Source organism: Ranitomeya imitator, chromosome 3 (genome assembly GCF_032444005.1).
Source record: "Ranitomeya imitator isolate aRanImi1 chromosome 3, aRanImi1.pri, whole genome shotgun sequence".
In the NCBI taxonomy this organism is placed as follows: domain Eukaryota; kingdom Metazoa; phylum Chordata; class Amphibia; order Anura; family Dendrobatidae; genus Ranitomeya; species Ranitomeya imitator.
In genome coordinates, this window is record NC_091284.1 from 619,204,848 (window position 1) to 619,231,221 (window position 26,374).

Consider the following 26,374-nt stretch of genomic DNA (forward strand, 5'->3'; position numbering starts at 1 on the left):
GCATAATCAATGCTTGCATTTTGCCAGAATTTGTTGTTTTTTGTTTGTCCACCCGTCTCTTGATGATTGACCTCAAGTTCTCAATGGGATTAAGATCTGGGGAGTTTCCAGGCCATGGACCCAAAATCTCTATGTTTTGTTTCATGAGCCATTTAGTTATCACCTTTGCTTTATGGCAAGGTGCTCCATCATGCTGGAAAAGGCATTGTTGGGCGCCAAACTGCTCTTGGACGGTTGGGAGAAGTTGCTCTTGAAGGACATTCTGGTACCATTCTTTATTCATGGCTGTTTTTAGGCAAGACTGTGAGTGAGCCGATTCCTTTGGCTAAGAAGCAACCCCACACATGAATGGTTTCAGGATGCTTTACAGTTGGCATGAGACAAGACTGGTGGTAGCACTCACCTCTTCTTCTCCGAATAAGCTGTTTTCCAGATGTCCCAAACAATCGAAAAGGGGATTCATCAGAGAAAATGACTTTGCCCCAGTCCTCAGCAGTCCACTCCCTGTACCTTTTGCAGAATATCAGTCGGTCCCTGATGTTTTTTCTGGAGAGAAGTGGCTTCTTTGCTGCCCTCTTTGAAACCAGGCCTTGCTCAAAGAGTCTCCGCCTCACAGTGCGTGCAGAAGCACTCACACCAGCCTGCTGCCATTCCTGAGCAAGCTCGGCACTGCTGGTAGTCCGATCCCGCAGCTGAAACAGTTTTAAATTACGGTCCTGGCACTTGCTGGTCTTTCTGGGGAGCCCTGGAGCCTTTTTGACAACAATGGAAGCTCTCTCCTTGAAGTTCTTGATGATGCGATAGATTTTTGACTGAGGTGCAATCTTTGTAGCTGCGATACTCTTCCCTGTTAGGCCATTTTTGTGCAGTGCAATGATGGCTGCACGTGTTTCTTTAGAGATAACCATGGTTAACTGAAGAGAAACAATGATACCAAGCACCAGCCTCCTTTTAAAGTGTCCAGTGATGTCATTCTTACTTAATCATGACTGATTGATCGCCAGCCCTGTCCTCATCAACACCCACACCTGTGTTAATGGATCAATCACTAAAACGATGTTAGCTGCTCCTTTTAAGGCAGGACAACAATGATTTTTAAATGTGTTTTGGGGGTTAAAGTTCATTTTTTGGGCAAATATTGACTTTGCAGGTACAGTAATTGCTGTTAAGCTGATCACTCTGACATTCAGGAGTATATGCAAATTGCCATTAGAAAAAATGAAGCAGGAGACTTTGGAAAAATTAATATTTGTCTCATTCTCAAAATTTTTGTCCATGACTGTACTTAGTATCGTGGTGCACTCCATATTAAATCTGCGCCGGTTGTTGTTGAGGCACATTACATAATTTAACTGGATATCGTAGATCTGGGGACATGCATACTGACATTGCATATTGTTCCCAGCATGATCACCCATTAGTAGAACCGCAGACATCTGATTGATGATGGGTCCTGTGCACTCCACTGGGAATGACACAGTTAAATCTCACATTTTATGCAACTTAATGGAGTGCAATGCTGGGGGCCAAGAGACATGCACAGTAACATGGTGCACGGACAGAATTGTTTTCACCCGGAAGTGAAACCAAAGGTCCGGACACGTTGGGGTGATGGGATGTTTGCGCTCCACCATGGTGAGGTATAATGGATGGTGCGTTCCAGTGGGGACATGCTCCCTTGTGTGTGGGGGACGGCAATATCGCGAGGTCCAGTGTGCCGGAAATGGGAAAGCGTCCACCATGCATCTATGGCAGTAAGTGTATAAAAGAGAGAGTAATGTTGTTTATAATTTAGCTATTACACCATACTGGGACACATTGCATCTAATTATCAGGCTTCCGGATGAGCCAAATGAGGTGAAATGCGTTGATGCGTTAACAAGCGATATGATAGGTGACGTGTGATATGAAAATAAGATGATTATCCAGCTTTTGTCTATTTGTTATGTAATTGCAGATTTGTTACTCACTTTATGAATCAGACCATAGAAAATAGGTGGGATATATAAAGCTATGGTCCCTATATACATTATAGGATATAGCGATTAATTGAGGTTTCTGCATGTCAGAGAATAAAAATAATCCTGTGTGATGGTCAGTATAATATAGGGGATAGCGCTAAGATCCCTACTGACATCAAGCAATAGTTGGATGTTTGTGAGATTGTTCTTAGGATTATAATCAATCACCACACACACATATATATATATATATATATATATATATATATATATATAGATAGATATACCACAAATCTGGCTCATGTGTTCAAATTGTTTTTAATTTTTGGGGTCTAGGGTCTCCTTTATCATAGATGGTCTATGTTTATTGACAGGGGTCTCTCTAGTATCTGGGTAGAGGGCTCCATAGTGGCTTCATGGTATATCAGGGCCCCTAAGGATAGCCATTGTTGAGCGGGGGCACAATTACGTTTTCCCCCCCTGGGTGCCAACCCCCGTAGCCAGGTAGGTGTGAGCTTGGGAGACACACCTAGGGAACTTTAGTTTACCCCATTAGTTTTTCATAATGGTTTTGAGCATGTTTTTCTTTTGAGTTGGGTAATTTGGACACTTTTTTTGGTATGGACCCTATTACGGTTCCTTTTAATAATAAAGTATATTTTGAATAGGGAATTTTTATGATATTATATTTAATTGTTTGATTATTATTAAACTTTTGATTGTTTTATATGAACTGCTGACTAAAGCTATGCGGAATGTGTTTGCGATGTATAAATAAAGGTTTTTTATTATTAGTAGATTGAAGATGATGAGGTTCAAGATGTTAGCTTTACCATGTACAGCAATAAAGAATCTTTTACCTGAGCACAATTGCACAAATGAGGGTTTGCTGCTGTGCTGACACAGGGTGGAGTAGGTGAACACAACAAGTTGCTGAACAGTGAGAAAGGTGTAGGTGGGGATGTTACGATGGATGAAAAAAATGGGGCATACTTGGTATGTAAGATCAGTCAAAAACAGCAGGCATGTAAAATTCATTTTCAGCTGACAGGCTCTCTGTCACCCCAACAGTAGGGGGTAAACAAGTGGAGGTTCTAGTGCCTGAGACGTGTGTGACAACATTTGCCATGGTGAGGGAGGAGGAAGAATCAGAAAATGCAGTTGATCTGGTGGATGGTGGTTGGCTAGACTCACTAGTCTGCAATTTAGCACAGTGATATTCACAGATTAATGCATATTGATCATGCATGTGCCAAGGTCATGCATGTAGCACTGAAATTATTTCTTTTCGTTACTCTACTATATTGTTTTTAAAAAGTTGACAGATAACATGATTTTTAACATTTTGTCGGTATGAAAAAAGACTCAAGAAAGGCAACTGCAGAACTGGGAACACTGCGGTCCACTGCCAGAGTTGGGCCTCAGGATGCCTTAGATGTTATTGTTACATAACTCTGTATCTACATAACCTTCTTATCTTCCTCCTCCTGATCCTTTGCTGAGCTACTCAGCTGCATGCCTCTGGGTTTACACCAGGTGTGATCTACTACCTCATCATCATCCTCTCTGTTCTCCCACTCCTCACCCTGAGAGTCACCCTCCTAGTTCTGCCTTGACAGCACAGTACAGTCCATGGGCACCTAAAGTACCTATGTCTCGTCACAAATGGATCACCTTCACCCAATGGGGTTAACATCTGTTGACGCAGGTTTGTTTTATGCTCGGACCACACTTCGTACAGCCATGGATCAAAGTGAGAAAAAATTTGGCCATCGGTGCAGATGATTTCCTCCTCTTGACTCTGTGAATCTTTAGAGTACACTTCCTATGACCATGGCATACAATGTGTGAAGAGATCTACAGACTCAGCCATTTGTGGTTTCCAGCAGTCAGTTGGGCACTTGGAAGTTGTGATGAGGGGAAAAAAGAGTAATTGAGGTGCCAACACTGAGGACTGTACTGTATGTGATGTTAAGGTGGAGGAACAGGAGCGGAGGCCACTTCATGCAGCGCTTGCCATGTACTGGAGTACATGATTTTCTGGCCCTCATCTACAAGCATACCATTGTATGGCTGCCAAAGAAAGGGAGCGGAGTTGCCCATCCAGTAACAGAAGTTGTAAAATGCTGCTCAAATTCTGACTCCAGCAAAATAAACCTACTTCTAATCCTTCATATTATACCTATCTCACAACCTTAAATGGCTGTTCAGCACTTTCCATTCTTTATTGCATCCACCAGCTTCCCCTCCTTTTCCTCACATCTCAGCTGAATACTTTGCCTCACCATCCGTGAATCTGACACAATAGCGTCCCACCTCATTACAAGCTTTACCACAGTCTTCATCACAAGGCTAACGCACTTCTTCAACCTGTCACTTAAATCTGTCTTACATCCTGATTGAAACATACCTCCATCGCAAACATCCTCAAAAAGCCCTCCCTTGACCCATCCTCTGTGTCTACCTATCGCCCCATACCATTTTTCCCCTATGCCTCCAAACTAGTGGAACAACACATCCATTTTGAACTGTCCTTCCACCTCTCCTCTTGTTCCCTATTTGACTGCTTACAATCTTGCTTTAGACCTCATCATTCCACTAAAACTGCCCTGACTATAGTCTCCAATGACGTACTAACCACCATATGAAAGCGATGTGAGTTTGTCCTCCTTCTTCTCCTGAACCTAGCATCTGTTTTTGACCCAGTGGACCATTCTGACTTCCTGCAGACTTTCTGATCTGTTGACATTACAGATTTGTCCATTTGTTGGATCTCTTTGTACCTAGCAGACAGGACATTCAATGTCTCCTGCTCACACACCACCTCCTCATTGCTCCCCCTATGTGTCGGTGTCCTCCACGGTTCAGTTGTAGGAGCGAGAACTATGCTTAGAGGGTGCACGTGCTCTCCCTTCCAATTGAATGGACCACCCACATCAGCCTAAGATATTCACAACCTATAGCTGGGCAACAGCTTCTATTTAAGGCTTTTCCTCCAATATGGAAATGCCTAAGCTATGTTGTTACTTTGCCTTGCATGCTTGCTAGTTGTCAGGTTCCCCAGGTCCGCCAGTCTACTTGTCTACCCTGTATCGATCTGCTCTTATCTGTCTGTGCCTGTTTACTTGTACCTGTCTATGCTCTTCTGTCCATCATCCGGTCCAGCCTGCACCTGCAAGTGCTTTTCTGTTCCTCAGCCGGCCCCATCTGCACCCATGGTTCCAGAGAATCTATATTGCCTGCCTGTATTTTTCATCCCTTCTTCAGACCATGGCAGCTTACCCGCTGTAGGGGTCAGCTGCCACATTCTGTAGGTCAGCCATGGAGTAGCACCTAGTGCCACCTCTTTGTCCCTCCTTGAGTCACAGTTTAGTTATATAGTGATGTAGTTACATAGGTTGAATAAAGACCTAGGTCCATCAAAGTTACACCTTTCTCCACCAACTTCACATTTCATCACTTATCTAGCTATAACCTGCAATGTTATGTGTATCAAGGAAATCATCCAGACTTTTTTTAAAAGCTGTTATAGTGTTTGCTATTACTTACTCCTCTGGTAGGGCATTCCACAGTCTGACTGCTCTAACTGTAAAGAACCCTTTCCTGTTTAGCTGTCAGAATCGCCTTTCTTGTACCCGTACTGAGTGCCCCTAGTTCTCAGCACGGTCCTTGGAAGGAACAAGTCATGTGCTAGTGTTTTGTTCTGGCTACACATATTTATACATGTAAATGAGATCCCGTCTGAGGCATCTTTTTTCTAAGCTAAACACGCCCAACCTTTCCAACCTCTCCTCATATGAGAGGCCTTTCATCCCTTGTAATAACCTAGTTGCCCATTGTTGAACTGATTCTAACTTCTGAATATCCTTTTTAAAATGTGGAGACAAAAACTGGATCCCATATTCTAGCTGTGGCCTCACCTGTGATTTATAAAGGGGTAATAGTACTTTGGGATAGCAGGATTTTATCCCTCTTTTTATACATGCTTAAATCTTGTTTGCTTTTCAGCTGCTGCTTGACATTGAGTACTGCTGCTCAGCTTACTTGTAACGAGATTACCCAAGTCCTTCTCCTGTTCTGTACTCCCGAGTGTACTCCCATTTAATGTATATGCAGCAATAGGATTACTCTGTCCTAGGTGCATTACTTTACCTTTTCTACATTAAATCTCATTTGCCTAGTGTTTGCCCATTCAGTCATCTTACTCAGATCGTTTTGCAATATTATGATGTCAAGGTCAGATTTTAACATCCTGCATAGTTTGGTGTCAACAGCAAAGACTGACACTTTACTCTCAATCCCATCCACAAGGTCATTAATAAAAAGGTTAAAAAGAATCGGTCCTAGCACAGTTTTCACCTGCTGCCACTTGTCTGAGTAGGGATTTGGTAGGCCATCTATTTAAGCCCCTTCCAGGTTTTCAGAGGGATACGGAACAGTGATTCCACCACCTTGCCCATTACAATCTCCATCTGCTGGGTTGGCTGTAGTGGAAGAGGTGTTAGTCCTCCCTGTACGAGTTCTACTTTATTGCAATTGATGCACTTTTTTGGTATCTGCCAATAATTTTTGCAAATGTGTAGACTCCCGGTTGGGACTCCTTCATGAGTGTTGCCTGTAGTAGTAGGCCTCCAAGACCGTCAGGCCTCCATTTCCTTGGAGTCAACTACACGTGTTATTACATAAAATTTTTCTGACAATGGTAGTCCCGTGAAACTGATATTTGTGCTACCTGAGTGTGACTCAGAATGAAAGTAGGTAGAGTTGTTGCATGTGGTATCAGGGCTCCCAGCAAAGGAGGCCTATACCAATCACTCACCTACCTCCTCTTACTGTAACGTTCAACTGAAAGCTGCCAATACTGTCCCAGACCCCGATACCTCATGACTGGCTGATTGCTGTAGTGCCATGCTGCAATTTGTACTGTGGGTGAATTGAGGCCACTTTTCTGGTTTCTGTCCCTCATTTGATGTGTTTTGGCAGCATTTAGAGCTGTTTTAAGGTGTTGTGCATGTCTTTGTTTTTGCCTCCCATTGAGGTGGATGGCGTTCGGTTATGTTCAGTGAATATTTAACTAATTAATCAGTGAATATTGCAAATTCGGCAATGGTAATCAAAACTGAATAATAATAAAAATAATAATTTTTATTTAGCGCTAACATATTCCGCAGCACTTTACTGGTTACACACATTATCATCACTGTTCCCATTGGGGCTCACAATCTAAATTCCCTATCAGTATGTCTTTGGAATGTGGAAGGAACCCGGAGTAAACCCACGCAACACAGAGAGAACATACAAACTCTTTGCAGATGTTGTCCTTGGTGGGATTTGAACCCAGGGACTCCAGCGCTGCAAGGCTGCAGTGCTAACCACTGCTCCACCGTGCTGCCCCCTGAACATTGAAACATTAGCTCATCTCTACACTCAAACAGTTTGTACAGTTTAATTCCATACCTTACCCTCTTACTGGGCAGGAAAACCATAAAAAGAGGAAAAAATTCAAGAAAAGCCAAAAACAGGCAGAGATGCTTACCTGTCTAACTGGGCCTCAATACAAATGCACAGAGTGCAGCGGACTCAAGTAAAATGGCAACTGCACTGGTACAATAATACCAAATGAGACAGCCAGCTTTCAATCAGGGATTGGCCGTGTGGCACACCAGTGCAAAAAAATATATAATCTGTATTATGCAGGGAATGCAGAGCATCTGGTTCTCAGCTTATTAATGATGCCCTATGGCGGGCTGCTCAGTTCTAACTATAATGCATCCCGTGTGAACAGAGGCCAAAGTTTACAGAACCTTTTGGGCCAAACTAAACCCCAGGAAAATATATAAAGTGCACAAAAACATATCAAAATATGTAAGGTATTGGTTGATATTCTAGCCATAATACATAAGCTGGCAATCCGCGTCAAGGCTCCTTACAATTGCCAGTCCTACTCCAACATAAAAACCACAAAAAGAGGAAAAAATTCAAGAAAAACCAAAGACAGGCAGAGATGATTACCTGTCTAACTGGGCCTCAATACAAATGCACTGACAGGGTGCAACGGACCCAAGTAAAATTGCAACTGCACTGGTGCAATAATATCAAATGAGACAGGAAGTCTTCAATCAGGGATTGGCTGTGTGGCGCACCAGTGCAAAAAAATATAATGTTCATGTGGCAATGTTCACACAGGGAATGCAGAGCATTTGATTCTTAGCCTATTAATGACGCCCTATGGCGGGCTGCCCAGTGCTAACTATGATGCATACCATGAGAACAGAGGCCACAGTTTACAGAACCATTTGGGCCCAACTGCACACCGAAAAAAATATATAAAGTGTACAAATACATTTCAATATATGCAAGGTATTCGTAGATATTCTGGCCATAATACGTTCTCAGCCTGAGAACTAGATGCTCTGCATTCCCTGTGTGAACATTGCCACATACAGATTATATTGTTTGCACTGGTGTGTCACATGGCCAATCCCTGATTCAAGGCTTGCTGTCTCATTTGGTATTATGGCACCTGTGCATTTGCCATTTCACTTGGGTCCGCTGCACCCTGTTAGTGGATTTATATTGAGGCCCAGTTGGACAGGTAAGCATCTCTGCCTGTTTTCAGTTTTTCTTGAATTTTTTCCTCTTTTTGTGGTTTTTATGTAAGAGTAGGACTGGCAAGTGTAAGGATCCTTGACGTGAGTTGCCAGCTTACGTATTATGGCCAGAAAATCAATAAATACCTTACATATAATGATATGTTTTTGTGCACTTTATATATTTTTTTCGGTGCGCAGTTGGGCCCAAATGGTTCTGTAAACTGTGTCCTCTGTTCACATGGGATGCATTATAGTTAGCACTGAGCAGCCAGCCATAGGGCATCATTAATAGGCTGAGAACTAGATGCTCTGCATTCCCTGTGTGAACATTGCCAAATACAGATTATATTTTTTTGCACTGGTGTGCCGCACAGCCAATCCATGATTGAAAGCTGGCAGTCTCATTTGGTATTATTGCACCTGTGCAGTTGCCATTTTACTTGGGTCCGCTGCACCCTGCTAGTGCATTTATATTGAGGCCGAGTTAGACAGGTAAGCATCTCTGTCTGTTTTTGGTTTTTCTTGCTTTTTTTTCCTCTTTTTGTGGTTTTTATGTTAGAGTAGGACTGGTAAGTGTAAGGACCCTGACGCAGGTTGCCAGCTTATGTATTATGGCCAGAATATCAACCAATACCTTACATATACTGATATGTTTTTGTGCACTTTATATATTTTTTTGGGGTGCAGTTGGGCCCAAGTGGTTCTGTTAACTGTGGCCTTTGTTCACACAGGATGCATTATAGTTAGCACTGGGCAGCCCACCACAGGGCGTCATTAATAAGCTGAGAACCAGATGCTCTGCATTCCCTGTGTGAACTTTGCCACATACAGATTATATTTTTTTGCACTGGTGTGCCACACGGCCAATCTCTGATTGAAGTCTGGCTGTCTCATTTGGTATTATTGCACCTGTGCAGTTACCATTTTACTTGGGTCTGCTGCACCCTGTTAGTGCATTTGTATTGAGGTCCAGTTAGACAGGTAAGCACTTCTTACTGGACAGGTATTGTCAGAATTTTAGCCTCCCTTTGAAATGCATCAAAGATTCATCTATAGTGATGTCCCTTTGGGGGTTGTACGCCTAAGCAAATTTTCTGCTGAAGTGTTCAACCACAGGCCGAATTTTATATAGACAATCAAAGTTTGGATCATCTCGGGGAGACACTGCACATTATGATTATAATGCAGAAGTTGTTGGATTGCTTCAAATTGTGTTCTTGTCATGGCCATATGGAATACTGGTGTGCTGTAGAGTATATCAGTACTCCATTATTGCCGAAGCTCTTTTTTCTGATTATGCCCATATGCAGCATAATTCTACAAAATGACAATCTCTGCTGCATTTTCAGGGGACAATCTGGCATATAAAGGCGTGGGATTTTGAGTGAAAAATTGATGGGCATACAAGTTTGTCTGGGCTACCATACCATTTATTATTTCCTCACTGAAAAATAATTTGAATAAATCAATTTGAGTAAGGCCAGTGATGTCATACTGGATTCCTGAGCTGCCAATGAAATCCGGAGTGACAGGCTGATAGTTTTTTGAGGGTGCAATCCATATGGGATCAATTGCTGCAGATGTTGCCTGGGTCCTGGGGCACCTTGCTGGGGTCCTTCCTCACTAGATGAGGAGGAGGAGGAGTAGACAAATGTGGCATCTTCTGCTGTTCACAAATGACTTGCAGCTGTAATTGCAGCACCAGGTGACGTAACAAATTATTAAGTTAAAGGGGCTGATTAATATTGCACACCCCACTTTTCAGTTGTTGAATTTTCACAAAAATTTAAAATAACCAATAAATTTTGTTCAACTTCACAATTGTGTTCCACTTGTTATTGATTCTTCACCAAAAATTTACATTTGGTATCTTTATGTTTGAAGCATGATATGTGGGAAAAGGTTGAAAAGTTCCAGGGAGCCGAATACTTCCGCAAAGCACTCTATGTCACATTAGAGTTATCCCTTTGTCAACAATATCTTGTATATACTTGTTATAGGCACAAATGCTCGTTTCCTTTTTCTGTTATTGAAATATGTTTAATAGCCACATAGCAGTGATATCTCTGTATAGCACTACGTTTTCGCTTATTGATTGTATGTCTATTATTATTTTTTTCAGTGAGGTTTGATAGACCCATTACGGGTCGAAACGTTACCTTGACACTTTTTTCTACTTCTGTGGTGACTCAAATAAATACCTGACCTTCGTTACGCATTTGAAAACCTACACCTTGAGTGCGGCTGTTTTTTCTAGTCTACTTTTTTTGTTAACTTAATTGACACATTGCTGTGATTGGCTGGTTAGAATTGGCCAATGTGTGGGGGCAGTAGAGACTCTGGGGTGACCGGAAATAGTGGCGCCGTGCCTATACTGCGGTTTGCGGGAACATAGTTCCTTCAGAAAAGTATATGTACGGCGCATGTCGGGCAGGGGTTAAAAAGAGAAAATGCAATAGCTTTTTAATGAGCCATCCAAAATCGCCCTATTTTGGGATCAGAAACAGATTTGCTATTTTGTAGATGAATTAGCAAAACCTCTTTAAAAGCTGTGCAAAAATGACTCTTTTATAGAAAGCAGTTTATTTATCAAACAGCAGTGCAGTATAGCTGTAAGAAAAAATGGACAGGAACTAGAAATGTCCAACTGTAGGGCAAGCAGTGGTAGTTATGAAATCAGAAATAGCAATAGCTCAGAATAGTTAGAATATGATAGACAGGCAGGAGATGCCCACACTTTGTAAAAGCATATGCTCTAGTGGTAGCAGCATGGTGTTAGGACTGGCGGAACGCACCAAGACAGATGGTATAGATGCGTTCGCAGTCCGGGGTTCACCGTGCAGGTGAAAACCTGCTGCTAGCAATTAGCAGACTATATGGCGGTACACTAAAGTATACACGCGTGGGTTAACCTCACCCAGCGTGAAAGAAGCAATCCTGTTAAGGCACAGGACCGCGGTACTGCACCTAAAGCGCGAGCAAGTAGTCAGCGAACTCAACCCCAACAGGAATTGAAGTCCGATTAGACCCTTGCTGGCACAACACCGCAACTGGGTGTGTAAGGAAACTGAAGAGCAATATTAACCCCTTCATGACCCAGCCTATTTTGACCTTAAAGACCTTGCCGTTTTTTGCAATTCTGACCAGTGTCCCTTTATGAGGTAATAACTCAGGAACGCTTCAATGGATCCTAGCGGTTCTGAGACTGTTTTTTCGTGACATATTGGACTTCATGTTAGTGGTAAATTTAGGTCAATAAATTCTGTGTTTATTTGTGATAAAAATGGAAATTTGGCGAAAATTTTGAAAATTTCGCAATTTTCACATTTTGAATTTTTATTCTGTTAAACCAGAGAGTTATGTGACACAAAATAGTTAATAAATAACATTTCCCACATGTCTACTTTACATCAGCACAATTTTGGAAACAAAATTTTTTTTTGCTAGGAAGTTATAAGGGTTAAAATTTGACCAGCGATTTCTCATTTTTACAACGAAATTTACAAAACCATTTTTTTTAGGGACCACCTCACATTTGAAGTCAGTTTGAGGGGTCTATATGGCTGAAAATACCCAAAAGTGACACCATTCTAAAAACTGCACACCCCTCAAGGTGCACAAAACCACATTCAAGAAGTTTATTAACCCTTCAGGTGCTTCACAGCAGCAGAAGCAACATGGAAGGAAAAAATGAACATTTAACTTTTTAGTTACAAAAATGATTTTTCAGCAACAATTTTTTTATTTTCCCAATGGTAAAAGGAGAAACTGAACCACGAAAGTTGTTGTCCAATTTGTCCTGAGTACGCTGATAACTCATATGTGGGGGTAAACCACTGTTTGGGCGCACGGCAGGGCTTGGAAGGGAAGGAGCGCCATTTGACTTTTTGAATGAAAAATTGGCTGCACTCTTTAGCGGACACCATGTCACGTTTGGAGAGCCCCCGTGTGCCTAAAAATTGGAGCTCCCCCACAAGTGACCCCATTTTGGAAACTAGATGCCCCAAGGAACTTATCTACATGCATAGTGAGCCCTTTAAACCCCCAGGTGCTTCACAAATTGATCCGTAAAAATGAAAAAGTACTTTTTTTTCACAAAAAAATTCTTTTAGCCTCAATTTTTTCATTTTCACATGGACAACAGGAAAAAATGGATCCTAAAATTTGTTGGGCAATTTCTCCTGAGTACATTGATACCTCACATGTGGAGGTAAACCACTGTTTGGGCACATGGTAAGGCTCAGAACGGAAGGAGCGCCATTTGACTTTTTGAATGAAAAATTATCTCCATCGTTAGCGGACACCATGTCGCATTTGGAGAGACCCTGTGTGCCTAAACATTGGAGCTTCCCCACAAGTGACCCCATTTTGGAAACTGGACCCCCCAAGGAACTTATCTAGATGCCTAGTGAGCACTTTAAACCCTCAGGTGCTTCACAAATTGATCCGTAAAAATGAAAAAGTACTTTTTTTTCACAAAAAATTTATTTTTGCCTCAATTTTTTCATTTTTACATAGGCAATAGGATAAAATGGATCGTAAAATTTGTTGAGCAATTTCTCCCGAGTACACTGATACCTCATATGTGGGCGTAAACCACTGTTTGGGCACACAGCAGGGCTCGGAAGGGAAGGCGTGCCTTTTGACTTTTTGAATGGAAAATTAGCTCCAATTGTTAGCGGACACCATGTCGCGTTTGGAGAGCCCCTGTGTGCCTATGCATTGCAGCTCCCCCACAAGTGACCCCATTTTGGAAACTAGACCCCCCAAGGAACTTATCTAGATGCATACTGAGCACTTTAAACCCCCAGGTGCTTCACAGAAGTTTATAATGCAGAGCCATGAAAATAAAAAATAATTTTTCTTTTCTCAAAAATGATTTTTTAGCCTGGAATTTCCTATTTTGCCAATGGTAATAGGAGAAATTGGACCCCAAATGTTGTTGTCCAGTTTGTCCTGAGTACGCAGATACCCCATATGTGGGGGTAAACCACTGTTTGGGCGCACGGCAGGGCTCAGAAGGGAAGGCACGTCATTTGGCTTTTTAAATGGAAAATTAGCTCCAATCATTAGCGGACACCATGTCGCGTTTGGAGAGCCCCTGTGTGCCTAAACATTGGAGATCCCCCACAAATGACCCCATTTTGGAAACTAGACCCCCAAAGGAACTAATCTAGATGTGTGGTGAGCACTTTGAACCCTCAAGTGCTTCACAGACGTTTATGACGCAGAGCCATGAAAATAAAAAAAAAAATTCTTTTCTCAAAAATAATTTTTTAGCCCGGTATTTTTTATTTTCCCAAGGGTAACAGGAGAAATTTGACCCCAAAAGTTGTTGTCCAGTTTCTCCTGAGTACGCTGATACCCCATATGTGGGGGTAAACCACTGTTTAGGCACATGCTGGGGCTCGGAAGTGAAGTAGTGACGTTTTGAAATGCAGACTTTGATGGAATGCTCTGCGGGCGTCACGTTGCGTTTGCAGAGCCCCTGATGTGGCTAAACAGTAGAAACCCCCCACAAGTGACCCCATTTTGGAAACTAGACCCCGAAAGGAACTTATCTAGATGTGAGGTGAGCACTTTCAACCCCCAAGTGCTTCACAGAAGTTCATAACACAGAGCAGTGAAAATAATAAATACGTTTTCTTTCCTCAAAAATAATTTAGCCCAGAATTTTTTATTTTCCCAAGGGTTACAGGAGAAATTGGACCACAAAAGTTGTTGTCCAGTTTGTCCTGAGTACGCTGATACCCCATGTGTGGGGGTAAACCACTGTTTGGGTACACGTCGGGGCTCAGAAGGGAAGTAGTGACTTTTGAAATGCAGACTTTGATGGAATGGTCTGCGGGCGTCACGTTGCGTTTGCAGAGCCCCTCGTGTGCCTAAACAGTAGAAACCCCCCACAAGTGACACCATTTTGGAAACTAGTCCCCCAAAGGAACTTATCTAGATATGTGGTGAGCACTTTCAACCCCCAAGTGCTTTACAGAAGTTTATAACACAGAGCCCTGAAAATAATAAATACGTTTTCTTTCCTCAAAAATAATATTTTAGCCCAGAATTTTTTATTTTCCCAAGGGTTACAGGAGAAATTGGACCACAAAAGTTGTTGTCCAGTTTGTCCTGAGTACGGTGATACCCCATGTGTGGGGGTAAACCACTGTTTGGGCACACGTCGGGGCTCCGAAGGGAAGTAGTGACTTTTGAAATGCAGACTTTGATGGAATGGTCTGCGGGCGTCACGTTGCGTTTGCAGAGCCCCTGGTGTGCCTAAACAGTAGAAACCCCCCACAAGTGACCCCATTTTGGAAACTAGACCCCCAAAGGAACTTATCTAGATATGTGGTGAGCACTTTCAACCCCCAAGTGCTTTACAGAAGTTTATAACACAGAGCCGTGAAAATAATAAATACGTTTTCTTTCCTCAAAAATAATATTTTAGCCCAGAATTTTTTATTTTCCCAAGGGTTACAGGAGAAATTGGACCACAAAAGTTGTTGTCCAGTTTGTCCTGAGTACGCTGATACCCCATGTGTGGGGGTAAACCACTGTTTGGGCACACTTCGGGGCTCAGAAGGGAAGTAGTGACTTTTGAAATGCAGACTTTGATGTAATGGTCTGCGGGCGTCATGTTGCGTTTGCAGAGCCCCTGGTGTGCCTAAACAGTAGAAACCCCCCACAAGTGACCCAATTTTAGAAACTAGACCCCACAAGGAACTTATCTAGATATGTGGTGAGCACTTTGAACTCCCAAGTGTTTCACAGACGTTTACAACGCAGAGCCGTGAAAATAAAAAATAAGTTTTCTTTCCTCAAAAATGATGTTTTAGCAAGCATTTTTTTATTTTCACAAGGGTAACAGGAGAAATTGGACCCCAGTAATTGTTGCGCAGTTTGTCCTGAGTATGCTGGTACCCCATATGTGGGGGTAAACCACTGTTTGGGCACACGTCGGGGCTCGGAATTAAGGGAGCACCATTTGACTTTATGAATACAAGATTGGCTGGAATCAATGGTGGCGCCATGTTGCGTTTGGAGACCCCTGATGTGCCTAAACAGTGGAAACCCCTCAATTCTAACTCCAACCCTAACCCCAACACACACCTAACCCTAATCCCAACTGTAGCCATAACACTAATCACACCCCTAACCACAACCCTAATTCCAACCCTAACCCTAAGGCTATGTGCCCACGTTGCGGATTCGTGTTACATTTTTCAGCATCATTTTTGAAAAATCCGCGGGTAAAGGGCACTGCGTTTTACCTGCGGATTTACCGTGGATTTCCAGTGTTTTTTTGCGGATTTCACCTGTGGATTCCTATTGAGGAACAGGTGTAAAACGTTGCGGAATCCGCACAAAGAATTGACATGCTGCGGAAAATACAACGCAGCATTTCCGTGTGGTATTTTCCGCACCATGGGCACAGCGGATTTGGTTTTCCATATGTTTACATGGAACTGCAAACCTGATGGAACACTGCTGCGGATCCGCAGCAAAATCCGCACTATGTGCACATAGCCTAATTCTAAAGGTATGTGCACACGCTGCGGAAAACGCTGCAGATCGGCAGCAGTTTCCCATGAGTTTACAGTTCAATGTAAACCTATGGGAAACAAAAATCGCTGTGCACATGCTGCGGAAAAACTGCACGGAAACGCAGCGGTTTACATTCCACAGCATGTCACTTCTTTCTGCGGATTCCGCAGCGGTTTTACAACTGCTCCAATAGAAAATCGCAGTTGTAAAACCGCAGTGAAATGCGCAGAAAAACCACGGTAAATCCGCGATAAATCCACAGCGGTTTAGCACTGCGGATTTATCAAATCCGCAGCGGAAAAATCCGCAGAGGAACAGAATACGTGTGCACATACCGATACCCTAACCCTACCCCTAACCCTACCCCTAACCCTACCCCTAACCCTATTCTAACCTTAGTGTAAAAAAAAAAAAAATTCTATGGGGGTGACAAAGGGGGGGGGTCATTTACTATTTTTTTTATTTTGATCACTGAGATAGATTATATCTCAGTGATCAAAACTCACTTTGGAACGAATCTGCCGGCTGGCAGATTCGGCGGGCGCACTGCACATGCGCCCGCCATTTTGGAAGATGGCGGCGCCCAGGAAAGAAGACGGACGGATCCCGGGAGGTAAGTATAAGGGGGGGGGGAGATCAGGGCACGGGGGGAGCGTCGGAGCACGGGGGGGTGGATCGGAGCATGGGGGGGTGGATCGGAACACGGGGGGGTGGATTGGAGCACGGGGTGGGGGATCGCTGTGCAGGGGGGTGGATCGGAGCACGGGGGGGAATCGCTGTGCGGGGGGGTGATCGGAGTGCGGGGGGTTTGATTGGAGCACGGGGGGTGTGATTGGAGCACGGGGGGAGCGGACAGGAGGACGGGGGAGCGGAGCACAGGACGGAGGGGAGCAGACCACAGATCGGAGGGCTGGGGGGGCGATCGGTGGGGTGGGGTGGGTGCACATAAGTGTTTCCAGCCATGGCCGATGATATTGCAGCATCGGCCATGGCTGGATTGTAATATTTCACCAATTTTTTAGGTGAAATATTACAAATCGCTCTGATTGGCAGTTTCACTTTCAACAGCCAATCAGAGCGATCGTAGCCACGGGGGGGTGAAGCCACCCCCCCTGGGCTAAAGTACCACTCCCCCTGTCCCTGCAGGCCGGGTGAAATTGGAGTTAACCCTTTCACCCGGCCTGCAGGGACGCGATCTTTCTGTGACACAGCATATGCGTCACAGGTCGGATTGGCACCGACTTTCATGACGCATACGCTGTGTCACAGGTCGGGAAGGGGTTAAGGCACAAGAGTGCATGCAGTGCCGCACTGACGAACGCCACTAACCACCCAGGCTTGGGTAAGGAAAGCACAGAGGAAGTGCACGGCGCCGTACTGGCAGTCACAGCAACTGGACGCTATAATGTGTGACTAGTGCTGTAGGATAAGTCGGGCGCTAGGTAGCAGCCATACACCTTCCACGAACAGTCATTCAATAGGGTAGGGGTATCCAAGGACGACTTGCACTCACAACATACACACATTAGCAATTGTAAGACAATACTAGCGCATGGCCGTGCGGTCATGCGCAGTTTATATAGCTGCAGCACAGGAAGTGGCCACAGCACCTTTGCCCTTCCAAGACCTGCCAAGAGGACCAATGGAATGTGCTGCAGAGCCTGAGCACATGACCCTCGATCTCCAACGGGAGATCTTACCCTGGGCATGCTCAGTACGTGCAGACAAGGACTTAGTCCCAGAGAAGTCTGCTCGCTGCTGACCAGCACTGACTTTAATGGCAGAGACTGGAGAAGCAGCAGTAACTCTCAGAACAGAGTGAGAATGAGCAAGACGCTGGGACCGACGTCCTTGCTGAGCAGACTCCACTGCGGCTGGACAAGAATGGGAGACCGCAGCGGAGGTGGCTCGAGATTCCCCCTGTGCAGAAGTGGGAACTCGACCCCTAACACATGGAAGTAATAGCTTTTTATAAGCCATCCAAAACAGTTCACTTTGTTTCAAAAGTGAAAAATAAATGTCTAGGGTTTTTTTTTACCAAACCTGTACAAAAATAATTTCTTTTTTGGAAGCAGTTTAAAGTTTCTTATATTTACCCTGTGCAGGTCAGGTTCGGCAGCAGCCATACAATATAAAAAACAGAATACAACTGACAACTAGAATTGTGTTGTTGTCTATCAACAGTGGCAGTAGAAGTGGCAGCAATCATAAAGAATAGAATATGATGATACAGACAAGTGGTTGTTTGGCTGTATAGGGCAACAACTGTTAGTTGTAATACACACTGTCTGTTGTATTTGTTCAATGTTTCAGGTTTTATTTCCCTATCTCTATGGCTAAGCTGTGATCTCTAATATACAAAAAAAAAGGTTGCACTCTATCGTGCCAAAGCATGTCAAATATGAAACACATGAAATATGAATAGCAAAATGGCTTTATGAACATTAGGAAAAATTTGTGAGACGCTTTGCACAGAATTTGGCCAAATAGTGTGAGCCCATCAACCATCGTCAAGGTGGTCTCATTAATCTGCTGGATCCTTGACCTCCCTGTCCAAATGTGAACACTTACCGAAGACTAATGTCTGTATGATTGGGTGAATGTGGACACCTCTCTCAGCAAAGCCTACATATGGGTTGGCCTGAACCAAGTGTGATTAGATGTAATTAAAAACCAAATGTTGAAGGGAGGAGTGCTCAGTTAGTAAGCTAACATAGAAATGACAGAAAAACGACTGGCACATCCAAACTAGTGTGAATAGGTGCATACCAGAGGAGCAGCTACCTCCATATGCAATATACAAAAAAACGGTTACACTCTATCGTGCCAAAGCATGTCAAATATGAAATCTTTGCACAAAATTTGGTCAAATAGTGTGAGCCCATCAACCATCGTCAAGGTGGTCTCATTAATCTGATGGGTCCCTGACAGGACAGGGACCAAATTCTGTGCAAAGCGTCTCACAAATTTTTCCTATTGTTCAAAAAGCCATTTTGCTATTCATATTTCATGTATTTCATATTTGACATGCTTTGGCACGATAGAGTGCAACCTTTTTTTGTATTTTGTATATGGAGGTAGCTGCTCCTGGTATGCACCTATTCACACTAGTTTGGATGTGGCAGTCGTTTTTCTGTCATAAGTAGAGTTGAGCAACGTTTACTTTTTTAGGATCATTTCGGGTTTCGCGAAGCCCGACTTTCTCAAAAGTCGGGTCGGGTGAAATCGGCCGATTATTGCGAAAAGTCGGGGGTCGGCCGAAACACGAAACCCAATGCAAGTCAATGGGGAATCAAAGTCGGCAGTGAATGGAGGACAGGAAAACACCTACAGTGCCCATTTTAATGCCAAAAACATCAATTTGTATTTCTTAAGCTTGTCAATCTTAATTTACTTTATAATAATAGTTAGGCATTGAAAACAGGGGCTCATTTGGCTAAAGTTGTGGGGGGGTAGGGCTGGCTCAAGATTTTCGTCGGCCTAGGAAACGCTGAATACGTCACGGCGGTGGAGCAGGGAGAGGTAAGTATTTCAACTTTGCAAGTGCTGTGATCCTAAACAAGCAGGGGGGGGCATTAGTTGGCACTGGCACAGGGCCCCTCATAGTACAGCAGTGTGTTTGACGGCAGGCGGCGCCTCCCAATGCCAGAGACACTTTTGCATACTATGAGGGGCCCTGTGCCAGTGCCAACGAGTATGCCCCCCCACCGGATGAAGGAACCTGCACTTCCATCTGCACCTTCCTCTTTGTCCCCGTGTAAGGTGGTATAGTATGCGGGAAGGGGAACCTGACTTTCAGCAGGGTCAGATTCTGGCTGTGTAGAGTGCAAAGGGAATGTAGTGGTCTGGGTCAATGTACCAGCAGACTCATCTAGCAGTGGCTGGGCAATGGGCAGGATGAGGAGGAAGCACAGATATAGGCCCAAATAAGAAAGTAGGCTAAATGCAGTTCAAAATTGCTAACAGGAGTACACAGATGGCATAGCTTTGTTCAGCGGAGGGAGGAGGACAACTGTTATGAAGGCTCACACAGTTACTAGGCCCAAGTAAGTACCGTATATACTCGAGTATAAGCTGAGATTTTCAGCCCAAATTTTTGGGCTGAAAGTGCCCCTCTCGGCTTATACTCGAGTCACGGTAGCGGTGGGGTCGGCGGGTGAGGGGGAGAGGGCGCTGAGGCATACTTACCTAGTCCCAGCGATCCTGGCGCTCCCCCTGCCTGTCACACGGTCTTCGTTGCTGCAGCTCTTCCCCTGTTCAGCGGTCACGTGGGACCGCTCATTAGAGAAATGAATATGCGGCTCCACCTCCCATGGGGGTGGAGCCGCATATTCATTTCTCTAATCAGCAGTGCCGGTGACCGCTGATAGAGGAAGAGGCTGCGGCACCGAAGACCGTGTGACATGCAGAGGGAGCGGGACGCCGGGAGCAGGTAAGAATGCAATATTCACTTGTCCGCGTTCCACACGCCGGGCACCGCTCTGTCTTCGCGTCCTCTTGCACTGACTGTTCAGGTCAGAGGGCACGATGACGCATATAGTGTGCGCGGCGCCCTCTGCCTGATCAGTCAGTGCGGAGAGACGCCGGGACCGGACGCTGGGAGCTGCAAGCAAGAGAGGTGAGTATGGCATTTTTTTTTTATTGCAGCAGCAGCAGCAATGGCACAGCTTTCTATGGCACAGCTATGGGGCAATACTGAATGGCACAGAGCACTATATGGCAGCTATGGGGCAGGAATGAACGGCGCAGAGCACTATATGGCAGCTATGGGGCAGGAATGAACGGCACATAGCACTATATGGCAGCTATGGGGCAGGAATGAACGGCGCAGAGCACTATATGGCAGCTATGGGGCAGGAATGAACGGCACAGAGCACTATATGGCAGCTATGGGGCAGGAATGAACGGCACAGAGCACTATATGGCAGCTATGGGGCAGGAATGAACGGCGCAGAGCACTATATGGCACAGCTATGGGGCAGGAATGAACGGCGCAGAGCACTATCTGGCAGCTATGGGGCAGGAATGAATGGCGCAGAGCACTATATGGCACAGCTATGGGACAAGAATGAACGGCACAGAGCACTATATGGCAGCTATGGGGCAGCCATGGGGCAGGAATGAACGGCGCAGAGCACTATATGGCATTTATGGGGCAGGAATGAACGGTGCAGAGCACTTTATGGCACAGCTATGGGGCAGGAATGAACGGTGCAGAGCACTATATGGCACAGCTATGGGGCAAGAATGAACGGTGCAGAGCACTATATGGCACAGCTATGGGGCAATAATGAACGGCGCAGAGCACTATATGGCAGCTATGGGGCAATAATGAACGGCGCAGAGCACTATATGGCAGCTATGGGGCAATAATGATCGGTGTAGAGCACTATATGGCAGCTATGGGGCAGGAATGAACGGTGCAGAGCACTATATGGCACATCAATGGGGCAATAATGAACGGTGCAGAGCACTATATGGCACAGCTATGGGGCAATAATGAACGGTGCAGAGCACTATATGGCAGCTATGGGGCAATAATGAACGGTGCAGAGCACTATATGGCAGCTATGGGGCAATAATGAACGATGCAGAGCCCTATATGGCACATCTATGGGGCAATAATGAACGGTGCAGAGCACTATATGGCACATCTATGGGGCAATAATGAACGGTGCAGAGCACTATATAGCACATCTATGGGGCAATAATGAACGATGCAGAGCCCTATATGGCACAGCTATGGGGCAATAATGAACGGTGCAGAGCACTATTTGGCAGAGCTTTCTATGGTACATCTATGGGGCAATAATGAACGGTGCAGAGCACTATATGGCACAGTTTTATATGGCACATCTATGGGGCAATAATGAACAGTATGGAGCATTATATATTGCACAGCTTTATATGGAGCATTTACGGGACAATAATAAACAATATGGAGCATTATATGTGGCACAGCTTTATATGGAGCATATATGGGGCAATAATGAACAATATGGAGCATTATATGTGGCACAGCTTTATACAGAGCATCTATGGGGCAATAATGAACGGTATGCAGCATTATATGTGGCACAGCTTTATATGGAGCATCTTATGGGGCAATAATGAACGGTATGGAGCATCTATTTTTATTTTTGAAATTCACCGGTAGCTGCTGCATTTTCCACCCTAGGCTTATACTCGAGTCAATAAGTTTTCCCAGTTTTTTGTGGCAAAATCAGGGGGGGCGGCTTATACTCGGGTCGGCTTATACTCGAGTATATACGGTAAGTAGGCTAAATGCAATTCAAAATTGCTAACAGGAGTACACAGGCGGCACAGCTTTCTTCAGCGGAGGGGGACAACTGTTATGAGAGGCTCACACAGTTACTAGGCCCAAGTAAGTAAGTAGGCGGAATGCAGTTCAAAATTGGTAAGAGGAGTACACAGGCGGCATAGCTTTTTTCAGCTGAGGAGGACAACTGTTATGAGAGGCTCACACAGTTACTAGGCCCAAGTAAGTAAGTAGGCTAAATGCAGTTCAAAATTGGTAAGAGGAGTAGACAGGCGGCATAGCTTTTTTCAATGGAGGAGGACAACTGTTATGAGAGGCTCACACAGACTTAGTAGGTCTAAAATAAAAAAATTGGCTAAATGCAGTTCAAAATTGGTAACAGGAGTACACAGGCGGCATTGCTTTGTTCAGTGGAGGACAACTGTAATAAGTGGCTGACACAGTTAGTAGGCCAAAATAATAAAGTGGGCTAAATGTCAGCCAAAAAAATGTTCATAAATAAACTGGTGGCATAGATAGGTACAGGGGTGGGCTCCTCTGCTGAGTAGCAGACAGTGGTAGTTGGCGGAAAGTATTAACTGGTCTAAATGGAGGCCAGGGCCTCTGTATATTTTTACTATCATCTATCATTTCAACAAATTTGTATTGGCAGTGCCATTGAAGGATTTAACAGCACAGACTACACAGTGGTGTAGCAGGGAGAGGTAAGTTTTGCAAGTGGTAAAGCACTGTTCGAGCTTGGGGGGAACACTCTCTTGTGGGCGGCAGTACTGGCACAGGGACCCTCATATTACGACGGTGTGTCTGACGATGGTTGTGCACCACCACCATCAGAGACACTTCATTGTACTATGAGGGACCCTGTGCCAGTGCCGTCGCCCAAGAGTGGGCACACCCACCTGTCCAGGCAAACGACACTCACACAGGTGCTTGCGCCAAGTGGTGACCACGGCCCTGTGGGGGGAGTCAGCCCATTTAGGGAGGTATAAAAATGGCCTATGGTGGACATTCAGCAGCTGCAAATGGAGGAATTGGAGCAGTCAATAAGAGGAGGCCAAAAGCAAGACATTTTTAAGGCAAGCTATGTGTCAGCAGGGGAAGGTGGTGAAAAATAATTTGAAATCCATGATTGGTTCATTTTAATGAAGGTTAGATCATCAACATTTCGGGTAGCCAGACGTGTCCTTTTTTCGGTCAGTATTGAACCAGCAGCACTGAAGACTCTTTCTGATAGCACACTAGCAGCTGGGCAAGTGAGCTCCTGTAATGCATATTCTGCCAATTCAGGCAAGGTGTCTATTTTAGATGCCCAGTAATCAAAGGGGAATGACCTGTGAGGGAGAACATCGATAAGGGAGGAAAAGTAGTTGGTAACTATACTGGACAAATGCTGTCTCCTGTCACTTTGAATTGAAGCAGCAGTACCTGTCGTGTCTGCGGTCATTGCGAAATCACTCCACAACCTAGTCATAAAACCCCTCTGTCCAACGCCACTTTGGATTTGTGCACCTCTAACACCTCTGCCATGTTGCCCCTACAGCTCGTGTGAGAACCATCACTGCCTCTGTGTGCTGGGAATGCCTGAACCAAATGGTCTACAGGAGTTGCTTGTTTGGTAGCCAATATTTGCTCCAGGTTCTCATGTGGCATGATATTTTGTAATTCTCCTTTGTATCGTGGATCCAGGAGGCAGGCCAACCAGTAATCGTCATCGGTCATCATTTTCATAATGCGGGGGTCCTTTTTTAGGATACGCAAGGCATACTCTGCCATGTGGGCCAATGTTCCAGGTGTCAATTCACTGCTTGTGCTGGGTTGAGGAACACTTTCTTGCAAATCAACATCACTTGTAGCCCGCAAAAACCCTGTACCTGACCTTGCAACGCCACCAGTTTCTATTGCCCCTGAGAAGCATCCTCCTCCCATAAATATTCATCCCCATCATCCTCTTCTCCTCCTCCTTTTCGTCCGCCTCCTCGTCCAGGAGAGTTCCCTGACCAGAAAATGGCTGACTGTCATCAAGGCTTCCCTCCTCCTCGCCTGCAGACGCCTGCTCCTTGATGTGCATTAAACTTTGCTCATGCTCATGCTTATGATGGCGTCGTCTGCACTTACTAGCCATGTGCATTCATCAAAACACTGAAGGACGTGACAGAGGTCTTGTAGCTTCGACCACTGCACACCAGACAACTCCATGTCTGCCATCCAACTGCCTGCCCATGTATGTGTATCCTCCCACAAATACATGACAGCACGCCTCTGTTCGCACAGCCTCTAAAGCATGTGCAGTGTGGAGTTCCACCTTGTTCCAACGTCGATTATTAGGCTGCGCTGGGGAAGATTCAACGATCGCTGATGGTTCTGCCCACGGCTGGAGTGTATGGGCGACCGGCGGGTGTGCGAGCAAAGTCTTCGCACCTTCAGGAGCAGGGCTGGTAACTCCGGATAATTTTTCAGGAAGCACTGCACCACCAGGTTCAAGGTGTGAGCCAGGCAAGGAATGTGTTTCAGTTCTGAAAGGGCTATGGCAGCCATAAAATTCCTTCCGTTATCACTGACTACCTTGCCTGCCTCAAGATGTACACTGCCCAGCCATGACTGAGTTTCTTGCTGCAAGTACTCGGCCAGTACTTCCGCGGTGTGGCTGTTGTCGCCCAAACACTTCATTTGTAGCACAGCCTGCTGATGCTTACCACTAGCTGTTCCATAATGGGACACCTCGTGTGCAACACTGGCAGCTGCAGATGAAGTGGTTGTGCGATTGTGCTCTGTGAACACTTCTGGAGGAGGAGGGGTGGCAAATTCCTACAGCCAACTGTTTCGTAGACAGTGGGCTAGGCAGAACTGTCCCACTATGCCTGTCCCCTGTGGACCCTGCATCCACCACATTAACCAAGTGTGCCGTGATGGACATGTAATGTCCCTGGCCATGCCTACTGGTCCATGCTTCTGTTGTGAGGTGCACCTTTCTACTGACTGATTGCCTCAGTGCATGGACAATGCGGTCTTTGACATGCTGGTGGAGGGCTGGGAGGGCTTTTCTCGCAAAGAAGTGTCGACTGGGTAGGTCATAGCGTGGTACTGCGTAGGCCATCAGGGCTTTGAAAGCTTCGCTTTCAACCAACCGGTAGGGCATCATCTCTAACAAGATTAGTCTAGCAATGTGGGCGTTCAAACCCTGTGTACGTGGATGACAGGATGAATACTTTCTTTTACTAACGAGAGTCTCTTGTAGGGTGAGCTGGACTGGAGAGCTGCATATGATGGAACTAGCGGGGGTGGTGGTGGACATGGCAGATTGAGAGGGTTGGTGATGGTATTCTTGATGTTGGCCTACCGACATTGTTGTCTACCAAGAACCTTGTGATTCCTTGACTGCTTTGGCCTTCCAACGATACCTCAACATTTGCTGCTGGTGGTATCCTAACCAGGGGGCTTACTGTGAGGGAAGCAATGTAGCATTGCTGACTACCTTCATTCTGAGCAGGTGCACGAACGATACTGGACGTTTCATAGTTAGTCCAGGCTTGCAAGTGCATGCTGGTAAAATTTCTAAGCATGCACGTTGTATTTAAACTTAGGAGATTTTTCCCTCTGCTAAAGGTCTTTAAGCACTTCTTACAGATAACTTTGCATAGATTATTCGGATCTTGGTTAAAAATGCCCACACTGCACTCTTCCTACTATGGATTACCTTTTCAGGCATTGCACGCTGTGCTACTTTCACCGGATATCCACGGTGTCCTAAAACTGTTTTTGGATTTGACATTATTGGCCAGATACGGGCCTGCCAGATGAAAGCTGTTGCGATGTAGATGGCTGCTGCATATCATCCTCCTCCGCTTCTGTGCTACTGGCAGCGGCCCCCCTCTTCCCCCAATGGCTGCCAATCTGGGTCAACAACTGGGTCATCTATCACCTCTTCAATGTCATGTGCACCTTCCTCTGTGTCACCATGTAAGGTGCTATAGCGTTCATGACGGAGCACCATAGTCTCATTA